Here is a 12,949-nt window from a genome sequence, read left to right on the forward strand (position 1 = left end):
CCCGCTTCCCGAGCACCGGGTCCCGGGTTCGATTCCCGGCGGGGTCAGGGATTTTCAACTGCCTCGAGATGACTGGGTATTGTTGTGTCGTCTTCATCATCATTATCATTCATCCCCATTACGGTCGAAGGAAGGCAATGGCAAACCACCCCCACTAGGACCATGCCTCGTACGGCGGTGTGGGTCTCCCCCATTGTCCCCAATGCTCTGTTATGGAATATGAGACATCATTATCATTGTTATTAATGTCGCAATTATTGTAATAGTTGATTATTACTAGCACTATTAGTGGCTGCAGCTGCAGTAGTATAACTAATGCCATTATTAACTTTGTTAGTTCGTAGTCGGTAGAATTTACTCACACCGCCACTTCAGATACTCAAATCATTTTAATGCTAGCTGTCACATTAAAATTGTTATTTCTTAGCTGACTGTAATGTAATAGGTATTGTATGTGTGAAACCCTGGTCAGAAGTAAGGGAAGGCCCGTGGCCTTAATCAGATCGGGTTAAATAAGTAAATAAATAATATTAGAATTGTACGACGTCGAACACCCCCGCCTGTGTTTACTGTCACAAATTCCTCCCCGCCTGCCTTCACCAAGTCCAGTACATTCCGACGTCTTTGGCGTGTTGAGGCATGCAGGACCTAGAGAAGACTGTGGAACGATATACCACCGTGAACGTACATTTCATCTAAGGACAGCGCAGACAAAAGAAATTGGTGCTTCTATGGAAGGATATAGTCATTCACCCCTCAATTCGTTTACGAGTACAGCAGAACCGAAATCGACTAATATTTGTCGACAGCACTGAATTTTTCGTTGAAATCAGCGAATGTAATATCGAAATCAATCAATTTTCTGCATAAGTCATATTTCCTGCGTCAGATCTACTCCGCTACAGTTGGTCATGTACATCGAATTTAGTTACTCACTCGTACATGACAGTCACAATGGCTCAGAACTTTTACATCTAAGCGTTCCTGCTTCACTATGTGTTTTGCCTCCCAAACATAACACATGCAGCAAATACCGAATTTTTCAGTTCATTTCATGCAGATATCGTCGAATATTGTATTGATTCAGGTTTAGTCTTATGCTTTTAACAATGAATATTGTACCGCCAACACTGAATTTTGCATTAAAATCAGCGACTATAGTAACGAAATCAATCAATTGTTTACGTAAAGCAGAATTTCTGAGTCAGATCTACTCCGCTACTATAGAACATACAAATCGAAGAGTCAAATGTAGTTATACACTCAGCAATTTGGCGTGGCAGTCACTGAAACAAAGGCGGTTTTCTTTGCGGCGAGATCTATTTACGAAATTTCAATCATCAACTTTCTCTTCCGAATGCGAAAATATTTTGTTGACACCCACCTACGTAGGGAGAAATCATCATCACAATAAAATAAGAGAAATCAGAGCTCGAACGGAAAGATTTAGGTGTTCCTTTTTGCCACGCGTCATTCGAGAGTGGAATGGTAGAGAAGTAGTATGAAAATGGTTCGATGAACCCTCTGCCAGGCACTTAAGTGTGAATTGCAGAGTAACCATGTAGATGAACGACACATGACCGCAACCGCGTCATAGAACTTCATCTATGGGCTACTGCTTCACTATGTGTTCTACAATGCACGTTTATTAGACGTGTCCATAGGATTTCTAAATGGAGGCAGTTGATATACATACAGAAAACAATTGAATTTTCTTGTCAATTTTATGCTGATGTCAATAATTATTGTATCGAAATCAATGAAAATTGTGCCTAAAGAAACGCGTTTCGCTTCATACCTGGTCCATAGCGTTACACTTTCGTCCGGGCTGTACATAACTGTTACGATCCTCTGATTCCTCTGATGCACTTCAAACAAATCTCTAGAACTGGCCAGTTGTCGGACGTCACGAGAATGAGACCGTACGCAGTGTTAATGTATTTCAAACATGCTTTTTGTTTTAACCAATGTGAAACGTGACTTTCTCGTGTATTGAGGAATTACAAGGAAAGTTTCTCAATAAGCGACATTACATAACATTGCGAAGAATATGTAACTTCGTTTAGTTCAATAATTGCGACGAGAATGCACGCCTCAATGACGATGCCGTAAATTTCTCTTTTTAGAGGCACAGAGAGCAGTAAAACAATTGATCTGTCTGAAGTTTAGATGTTTAGTTACCTTAGATCGGCCATCATCAGTATAATTTATTGTGGGGCTGTATCAAGCCAGTGAGTGTGTTGGCTTATGTCATTGTTTCATGATGCATGACCGATCAATCGAAAACAATTCTTACACGGGAAATTACGTAAAGTAATGGAAATGATTGGCAGATTAATCTCAGGGGGATTCTCTCTTCGTTTAACGACGACTAAACAAGAGAACACGAGTAGTGCTTGGTCGTTTCATCACTGTACAATCGGCGTCCAAATCCTCGCATTTGACTTCTGAAAATTATTAGAAAACAATAATAATTATTTCCATGACAATGAGACAAGGAAGGTGATTATTTTTTTAAATAATGAACATAACTATGTATAATAAATAACGTGATTTTATACCAGCAAACAAAGAGCACAAAACTTGAGTCTGACATATGACATCTCGCACAGGTGAAAGCCACAAATTTAATTATATGATATCTGAAGATAACTCTCTTCATTTGTTACCAGCGATATAAACAGGCGTTTAACAGAATTCCAGAAGCTTCATCGTGAGTGAAATACTTTCTGTGATTACAGGAAAAAGAAGTGGTTCAAATGGCTCTGAGCACTATGCGACTTAACATCTGAGGTCATCAGTCCCCTAGAATTTAGAACTACTTAAATCTAACTAACCTAAGGACATCACACACATCCATAACCGAGGCAGGATTAGAACCTGCGACCGTCGCGGTCGCGCGGTTCCAGACTGAAGCGCCTAGAACCGCTCGGCCACAAGAAAAAGAGTTCTCTGATTTTCCACAAATGGCACATAAAAGTGATTCTTTACAGAATACGCTTGTAAATCCTTTGTCCTTTTTTTTAACCACAGAGTGGATATTAATATTACTCAAAAAAGAAAACAACGCTACAAATGCCTATGGTAAGCTGTCATCTTGTCATTTGTGACAGTTCATTATCAGTTATATCTAAAAAAAAAAAAAAAAAAAAAAAGAGACTAATCAGTATGCGTCTCTCTGACGAGTGCAATGAAAGCAAATTCCTTGCAGAAATAGACATGTGCAGGACATCTGCATTTGAATTTCGAACTTAACTTAATGCTGCTGATATTGTACTAAAATAGCGAACAGAACGGAGCACTAGCTCACTCCAAGATCTTTCTTTGATAATAACTTTCAAGCACATGTTTAGAGAAATGTATGCATCACACCCTGAAAACCATGTAGCGCAGTTCTGCCCTTGCACCATAGACTCCCATCTTGCTGGAAGACAGAACCAGTTTATTATACTGGACTGTAAATGTCCCACATCACATTATACATGAATGCAGGCATACACATCAAACATTTCCATAGGATTTGTAAATCGTTTCTGATGAATCGGACATGATTCCTTCAACAACACAGTTGTGTTGCAGGTTGGTTAAGTTCGTAGATGGTCATGAAAGAGAGATCTGCTGTTACGATTTACACTGTATTCCACATGCACGGTTACAATTGCCGGCAAGTCGAGCATGCAGACGAGTCAGTTCTACAGTTTTTTTTTCTTTTTTTTCTGAGGTATCTGGCGTATGTTTACACACAACATTCAAGAATTGCAGGTGTAAGCTGTAGTTCCATAGCGTTCCGCATGCAATCAGATCAAACGAATTTGATGCTAAGGCATCAATGCTAGTGCTTCTGAAAACACTATAGCACGATTGAGGCTTATACTGCAGTCAATTATAAGGACACTTGTGTGCAAAAATCCACTATAATAGTTCTCAAAGACTAGTTGTCAATGTGGATCAGTTGGTAGGGTACTAGTGGTTGTTGTTGTGTACATTCATTCCATAGATCCAAACAGTAAGCCTATGACGAATACAGCGACGCAGTAGCAGTGGATTCATACGGTATGTTCTCAACTAGCTGTGGTAATAATAGTAAATTCATAACCATAGATTGTCAACTGGCTCTACTACAGCGTCCACGCACCCTTTTGTTGGATTGTAGTATTATTCTGTAACTAGCAAAGACTTTCGAATTCAATTCAGTTCAAACTCAATTGAAATTCGATTCAACCAAATTCAATTCAATTAATCTCAAATATAATTCATTCTCAAATGGCTGCACCGCAACAATCAGACACTCTTTAGCTGGGTCGCAATATTATTATTTAACACTTATGGTGCTGGTCTTGTACATAGCTACCATTACCTGTGGACTGACTAAAATATGTGGTTTCTTGGAAGTTATAACTTGTATGTACAAATAAATATGTAGATGGGATTTCAAAAATTGTTTCGGTTTTTGGACTTTCTAATTTAAATATGCAAATTTTTGGATGCTAATGTTAAATCTTAACCTATAGATGGAACTTCAATTTAAAAGTAATTATTGCAGAAAAAAGTGAAAAGGAGTTCTGGTAATTATTCCGGTAAGCAAATAAGTGATCTTTCTGTTTAAATTTCTTTTTCAGCCAATTTAAATCTAAACAAACACAAAGAACACAAGAACAAAGCAAAATTTACCGTTCATAGTGGAGTACAGTGTGATGCTAACTGAAACTCGGAGATAGATATACTCCAATATTATAGTCATTGGAATCATATGATCATTCTTAACAATACAATGCGCTCAAATAACGTAATAAACGTGTAATGTGAATCGTCGTCAAATATTTCGTTCGCATCATTTACAGATGCGTCAAGGATTTTGTAAATCACTTGCTCCAATCATTTCTCCTCTTCACTGCGCATTTTGAACACGAAATCAACATAAAAATCATGAAACAGAGAGAACTTTGTCAGCTAACGCCTGCGGCATACGACACGATAACAAAGATTTCAAAATCGATGAAATTTGCAGTGATACTGCTAATACCATCTAGCAGAAACTACGTAGCCTGCAGACCTGACAGACGTTTGCGATAGCGGTATTTATACGGGAAATCATTGTAACTGGCGTGACGTAGTATTATGTCTACCACATATTCCCTTTTACCGCAAGCACCTTAATATTCGTTAACTGCACGCTGTTAGCTAACAGTGATTTTCGCTGTAGGTATGTCTTGGTGTGATGGAAATTTGGGATAGGTGCAGGCAAAACATTAAACTCCAATCATCCTTCCCATAAACAGAAAGTGATATAATGTCCAGGAAAGCATTACATTGTAAATGATTTTTAAGCTATTCCTCACATAAATTGTTAATATTTACGTTGTATGTAAGAAATGTAACAAAATTTTCCAGCGTATTTGTAAATGGTGGCAGTCGAGAAACGGAAGAAAATGGCTCTGAGCACTATGGGACTCAACTGCTGAGGTCATTAGTCCCCTAGAACTTAGAACTAGTTAAACCTAACTAACCTAAGGACATCACACACATCCATGCCCGAGGCAGGATTCGAACCTGCGACCGTAGCGGTCTCGCGGTTCCAGACTGCAGCGCCAGAACCGCGCGAGAGAAATGGAAGACGTGAGCGATGTGTGAAACATGTTCGTAATCGACTGGAGTGGTAGCGGGATTTCTGTTAGCAAGCTTATACGTTGTAGTGTAACGACGCGCATGACTCAATGATTTTTGTTTGAAATATGACCATGTGCAGACTTCGTCACCTACGCCGTATCCAAAACATTTCAAAAAAATTATTTAAATTCTTTTACAGTTCTCTATAAAAGATTCTTGAACGAAACTGTATAAAACACCTTTAGTTGAGTCGTTTGTGCAAAATTATGTCACTCAGTTCAACTGATTTGCGCAAACTTTTTGAAATTTAGATGTCGTTTGTTTCTTCTTGGAAATTATGTTCTTGCAAGTTATCTTGTTTTTCCCATATTAAAATCAGACTGCAAAATCTTTAAGATTCAAAAATCGAAATCAAACTCTTCTGAAAATTAATATCTTGGAAAAATTCAGTAATAATCCTTCCTCAATATAACTCTTCATAAACTCGAACACGTATTTAAGCTTTAGAGCATACACTGTTTTATTGTCTTCGTATATGCTACATACTGATGTGAACATCAGACTCGACAAAAAGAACTGAACAAAATACAACATGAACTAAACATTCTGTGACGTCATTACATTGAAAAATTACAAATTTTTATTTATTTGAATGTTGGAGGTTCGACGCAACAACCCGGTCACAGGATCTTCTGCTGCTCTTTGGCCGTTGACCCACGACGTCTAGTTTCCAGCAATTTTCTTTCTGGTTCCGGCAGTGAAGATGCTGTTTCCGCGAGTTGCGCTGTTCTCTCCAAACATGAAACATACAAAAAAAAAAAAATACAAAACTTTAAATATTTTACAAACATAAGAAAATATTACAAATACATAAACAAAACACTAAATTGAACTTATATTTACCTGCAAACTGAGCTGACCCTTGTGGATGGGTGACGCTTTAATTTCGCATCCCATTACAACGTATGCTTCCATAGGATTTCTAAATGATTTTCCGATGAATGCCTGTTTGATTCCTCGGGAGATGTAATGTGAAACGACTGTGCATGCAATCTTGGGGGAAATCCTTCAAACTTGCTAAGTTGTAGGACACTGAAATATGTTCGACTGTACTGCAATACTTCTGACAATCGTTGAACTTAGAGTTATTCCAGGTCGCGAAAGGTTTGATTTTCTGAAGGCTAATCTGAATTATTTTGGACGAAAATTGGACTCTGTGTATTCCATATGAAGCGGAAATATAAATGCCCTCAGTGTAACAAACCACGTCAAAACTGTAACGAATTGCCCCTAAACTGTAAATAAGATTACTGGTCTTAATGCAATATGTATGGTGAGCAATTCAAAATAGGAATCCAGAAGGTACTGGTACAGTCTGCATGGCTCTAAGGTTAGAATTAAAGATGGCGATCTATGTCGTCATCTATGATACAGTAATGGAAGTTGGTGATCCACGATAGTAGATGTGGGAGTGTGGGTGCAGCCTGTCATGTCGCCAATCACTGTCCGCACTTACTAGCCATCGAGTAGACCTATAACTTGTGCTCTGTGCATCAGAACGAAAAGCTGATCAGCATCTTAAATCGTCATCAGAGATCTACAACCTCCAGACAGAAAAAAATTACTAGAATAGTTAAATGTAAAAACTAACCCATTCGTCTCTCTCCATATCTTTTTATTCATTGTGTTTACTCATTATATGTATTTTAATCGTTTTGTTTTATTTCTTCCACTGTTCAACAGCTTCCTGACGTGGAAGATGCAGTGCCTGATTCATCTGAATAACAGCAGCAACGGCAGCAACAGAAGTCATGTCAACAGGTAGACATTCTTCCTTATCCAACTTCTCACGCACTGGAGTGGAAATAAAGTCAGCATGCTGAACTGCTTCCAAACTTTGAGTTTCCACTATAGCCATCACCAACATGACTGCAATATTTACTGACTGGGATACCAACGCTCTCTAAAATGTTCACAGACTATATTTCCCACAATCAGCTACTAAATAATAACAAAAATCTAATCAAAGTATGAGGATAAAAACACACAACATAGAAAAAAGCCAGACCAACACAATATTAGGGAGGAAATAAAAAAGTATTTTAATGAGATCGTATTCGCAATGCACAATTTAACTGTATATTTTCGTAATACACAAAGAGAACTTAATAGTACGAAATGTTTACATACATCACAGCCAAAGACGGTGGCGGAAAAAGTGAGGGATGAAACTTGGCCATGGACAATTGTGCAACAAGACAAAGATGGATGTTAGATATCTCGAAAATACAATCCTTGCCACTGAAATAAAACTGTTTATCAGGATAAGTACACTACTGGCCATTAAAATTGCTACACCAAGAAGAAATGCAGATGATAAACGGGTATTCATTGGACAAATATATTATACTAGAACTGACAAGTGATTACATTTTCACGCAATTTAGATGCTTAGATACTGAGAAATCAGTGCCCAGAACAACCACCTTTGGCCGTAATAACGGCCTTAATACGCCTGGTCAAACAGTTTGCATGGCGTGTCCAGGTACAGCTGCCCATGCAGCTTCAACACGATACCACAGTTCATCAAGAGTAGTGATTGGCGTATTGTGACGAGCCAGTTGCTCGGCCACCATTGACCAGACGTTTTAAATTGGTGAGAGATCTGGAGAATGTGCTAGCCAGAGCAGCAGTCGAACATTTTCTGTATCCAGAAAGGCCCGTACAGGACCTGCGACATGTGGTAGTGCATTATTCTGCAGAAATGTAGGATTTCGCAGGGATCGAATGAGGGGTAGAGCTACGGGTCGTAACACATCTGAAATGTAACGTCCACTGTTCAAAGTGCTGTCAGTGCGAACAAGAGGTGACCGAGACGTGTAACCAATATCACCCGATACCATCACGCCGGGTGATACGCAAGTATGGCGATGACGAATATACGTTTCCAATGTGCGTTCACCGCGATGTCGCCAAACACGGATGCGACCATCATGGTGCTGTAAACAGAACCTGGATTCATCCGAAAAAATGACGTTTTGTCATTCGTGCACCCAGGTTCCTCGTTGACTACACCATCGCAGGGACTCCTGTCTGTGATGCAGCGTCAAGGGTAACCGCAGCCATGGTCTCCGAGCTGATAGTCCATGCTGCTGCAAACGTCGTCGAACTGTTCGTGCAGATGGTTGTTGTCTTGCAAACGTCCCCACCCATTGACTCAGGGATCGAGACGTGGCTGCACGATCCGTTACAGCAACGCGGATAAGATGCCTGTCATATCGACTGCTAGTGATACGAGGCCGTTGGGATCCAGCACGGCGTTCCGTATTACCCTCCTGAACCCACCGATTCCATATTCTGCTAACAGTCATTGGATCTCGACCAACACGAGCAGCAATGTCGCGATACGATAAACCGCAATCGCGATAGGCTAAAATCCGACCTTTATCAAAGTCGAAAACGTAATGGTACGCATTTTTCATCCTTACACGAGGCATCACTAACATTTCACCAGGCAACGCCGGTCAACTGCTGTTTGTGTATGAGAAATCGGTTGGAAACTTTCCTCATGTCAGCACATTGTAGGTGTCGCCATCGGCGCCAACCTTGTGTGAATGCTCTGAAAAGCTAATCATTTGCGTATCACAGCATCTTCTTCCTGTCGGTTAAACTTTGCGTCTGTAGCACGTCATCTTCGTGGTGTAGCAATTTTAACGGCCAGTAGTGTAACAATTTTGAGCACACACACACACACACACACACACACACACACACACACACACACAGACACACACACACAATTATAGATCCCTGATTGTGAAAGAAAAACAAAAATTAGTGCCAAATTAAAATTGTATTGTTCCTCAAAATTTTAAGATAGCGAGTAAAAAGCACACGTGGTCCTACCCTAGTAACTTAATTTTTCTGTAACACTAAAAAAATAAACATGGCTACTATATTGACGCTATTGATTTAATTTTTAGATCAACCAGAACCTGTGAAAATACACTGCCGGGAGTAAAAATCGCAACTCCAAGAAAAAATTGAGCAACATAAACGGAAGTTGTTAGGCGTGTTTCTACATCTGAAAGATGCTATTTATTCAAATTTCGCGCAACTGGTATAAGAGTGGCGGTAGTAACGCTAATATGAGGACGCAAATTAGGTTTGGTTTAAATACACACTGAAGCGGTCGTGAGCGTCGGTTATCTTTGAGACTGCAAGTGGTGAGCTCACGTTAGTCTAGAATGCCGTTAAGGCGACAAAGAGACCATTATCAACACTGCGCTAGGTTTCAACGAGTCGAGTAACAGGGCTACGAGAAGCTGGATGTTCCTTCTGGGATGTTGCAGACAAACTTGACAGGATGTAGCCACTGTACATGATTGCTGGCAGCGCTAGTCACGAGAATGTACAGTCGCAAGAAGACCGGGCTCCGGACGCCCACGTGGTCCTACTGAGAGGGAACACTATCGTGTTCGGCGTACGGCTCTGGCCTATCTGCAGTATCAGTTTGAGCAGCAGGTGGTACCACAGCGCCACAACCAACTGTTACAAATCAGTTACTTCAAGAACAGCTCCGAGCCACACGTCCTGTACCGTACATTCCACATTCCCCAAATCAGAGTCATTTGCGGTTTCTACATCTACATTTATACTCCGCAAGCCACCCAACGGTGTGTGGCGGAGGGCACTTTACGTGCCACTGTCATTACCTCCCTTTCCTGTTCCAGTCGCGTATGGTTCGCGGGAAGAACGACTGTTTGAAAGCCGCCGTCGGCGCTCGAATCTCTCTAATTTTATAAGTAGGGGGAAGCAATATATTCGATACCTCATCCAGAAACGCACCCTCTCGAAACCTGGTCAGCAAGCTACACCGCGATGCAGAGCGACTCTCTTGCAGAGTCTGCCACTTGAGTTTACTAAACATCTCCGTAACGCTATCACGCTTACCAAATAACCCTGTGACGAAACGCGCCGCTCTTCTTTGGACCTTCTCTATCTCCTCTGTCAACCCGACCTGGTACGGATCCCACACTGATGAGCAATACCCAGGTATAGGTCGAACGAGTGTTTTGTAAGCCACCTCCTTCGTTGATGGACTACATTTTCTAAGGACTCTCCCAATGAATCTCAACCTGGCACCCGCCTTACCAACAATTAATTTTATATGATCATTCCACTTCAGATCGTTCGTACGCATACTCCCAGATATTTTACAGAAGTAACTGCTACCAGTGTTTGTCCTGCTATCATATAATCATACGATAAAGGATCCATCTTGCTATGTATTCGCAATACATTACATTTGTCTATTTTAAGGGTCAGTTGCCACTCCGCTGCAGATCTTCCTGCATTTCGCTGCAATTTTCTAATGCTGCAACTTCTCTGTATACTACAGGATCATCCGCGAAAAGCCGCATGGAACTTCCGACGCTACCTACTAGGTCATTTATATATATTGTGAAAAGCAATGGTCCCATAACACTCCCCTGTGGCACGCCAGAGGTTACTTTAACGTCTGTAGACGTCTCTCCATTGATAAGTACATGCTGTGTTCTGTTTGCTAAAAACTCTTCAATCCAGCCACACAAATGGTCTGATATTCCGTAGGCTCTTACTTTGTTTATCAGGCGACAGTGCGGAACTGTATCGAGCGCCTTCCGGAAGTCAAGAAAAATAGCATCTACCTGGGAGCCTGTATCTAATATTTTCTGGGTGTCATGAACAAATAAAGCGAGTTGGGTCTCACACGACCGCTGTTTCCGGAATCCATGTTGATTCCTACATAATAGATTCTGGGTTTCCAAAAACGACGTGATACTCGAGCAAAAAACATGTTCTAAAATTCTACAACAGATCGACGTCAGAGATATAGGTCTATAGTTTTGCGCATCTGCTCGACGACCCTTCTTGAAGACTGGGACTACCTGTACTCTTTTCCAATCATTTGGAACCCTCCGTTCCTCTAGAGACTTGCGGTTCACGGCTGTTAGAAGGGGGGCAAGTTCTTTCGCGTACTCTGTGTAGAATCGAATTGGAATCCCGTCAGGTCCAGTGGACTTTCCTCTGTTGAGTGATTCCAGTTGCTTTTCTATTCCTTGGACACTTATTTCGATGTCAGCCATTTTTTCGTTTGTGCGAGGATTTAGAGAAGGAACTGCAGTGCGGTCTTCCTCTGTGAAACAGCTTTGGAAAAAGGTGTTTAGTATTTCAGCTTTACGCGTGTCATCCTCTGTTTCAATGCCATCATCATCCCAGAGTGTCTGGATATGCTGTTTCGAGCCACTTACTGATTTAACGTAAGACCAGAACTTCCTAGGATTTTCTGTAATGTCGGTACATAGAATTTTACTTTCGAATTCACTGAACGCTTCACGCATAGCCCTCCTTACGCTAACTTTGACATCGTTTAGCTTCTGTTTGTCTGAGAGGTTTTGGCTGCGTTTAGACTTGGAGTGAAGCTCTCTTTGCTTTCGCAGTAGTTTCCTAACTTTGTTGTTGTACCACGGTGGGTTTTTCCCGTCCCTCACAGTTTTACTCGGCACGTACCTGTCTAAAACGCATTTTACGATTGCCTTGAACTTTTTCCATAAACACTCAACATTGTCAGTGTCGGAACAGAAATTTTCGTTTTGATCTGTTAGGTAGTCTGAAATCTGCGTTCTATTACTCTTGCTAAACAGATAAACCTTCCTCCCTTTTTTTATATTCCTATTAACTTCCATATTCAGGGATGCTGCAACGGCCTTATGATCACTGATTCCCTGTTCTGCACATACAGAGTCGAAATTTTCGGGTCTGTTTGTTATCAGTAGGTTCAAGATGTTATCTTCACGAGTCGGTTCTCTGTTTAATTGCTCGAGGTAGTGGTGTCAAGCGAGAGCTGATTCCAGGGCAGGGCATGTTCTAATGAAAGCTTGTTCTGTGTCGGTGTCAGTGGTGGCCATGTGTTGGCTTGTTGAGAGACTGCAGCCAACCTGTTTGCTTGCTAGACACATTGAACTAAACCTGGAGTTACGATCTGTGATTTTTCATGACAGCAGGAGCACTCTCGTGGTCATCTCACGCACCCTAACTGCAATGTCCGCAGCTCGTGGTCTCGCGGTCGCGTTCTCGCTTCCCGGGCACGGGGTCCCCGGTTCAATTCCCGGCGGGGTCAGGGATTTTCACTTGCCTCGAGATGACTGGGTGTTTGTGTTGTCCTCGTCATTTCATCATTATTCCTGAAAGGGGCGAGACTGGACTGAGCAAAGGTTGGGACTTTGTACGGGTGCTGATAACCGCGCAGTTCAGCGCCGCACAAACCAGACATCATCATCATCATCTGACTGCAAACTTG

Source organism: Schistocerca nitens, chromosome 1 (assembly GCF_023898315.1).
Source record: "Schistocerca nitens isolate TAMUIC-IGC-003100 chromosome 1, iqSchNite1.1, whole genome shotgun sequence".
In the NCBI taxonomy this organism is placed as follows: Eukaryota; Metazoa; Arthropoda; class Insecta; order Orthoptera; family Acrididae; genus Schistocerca; species Schistocerca nitens.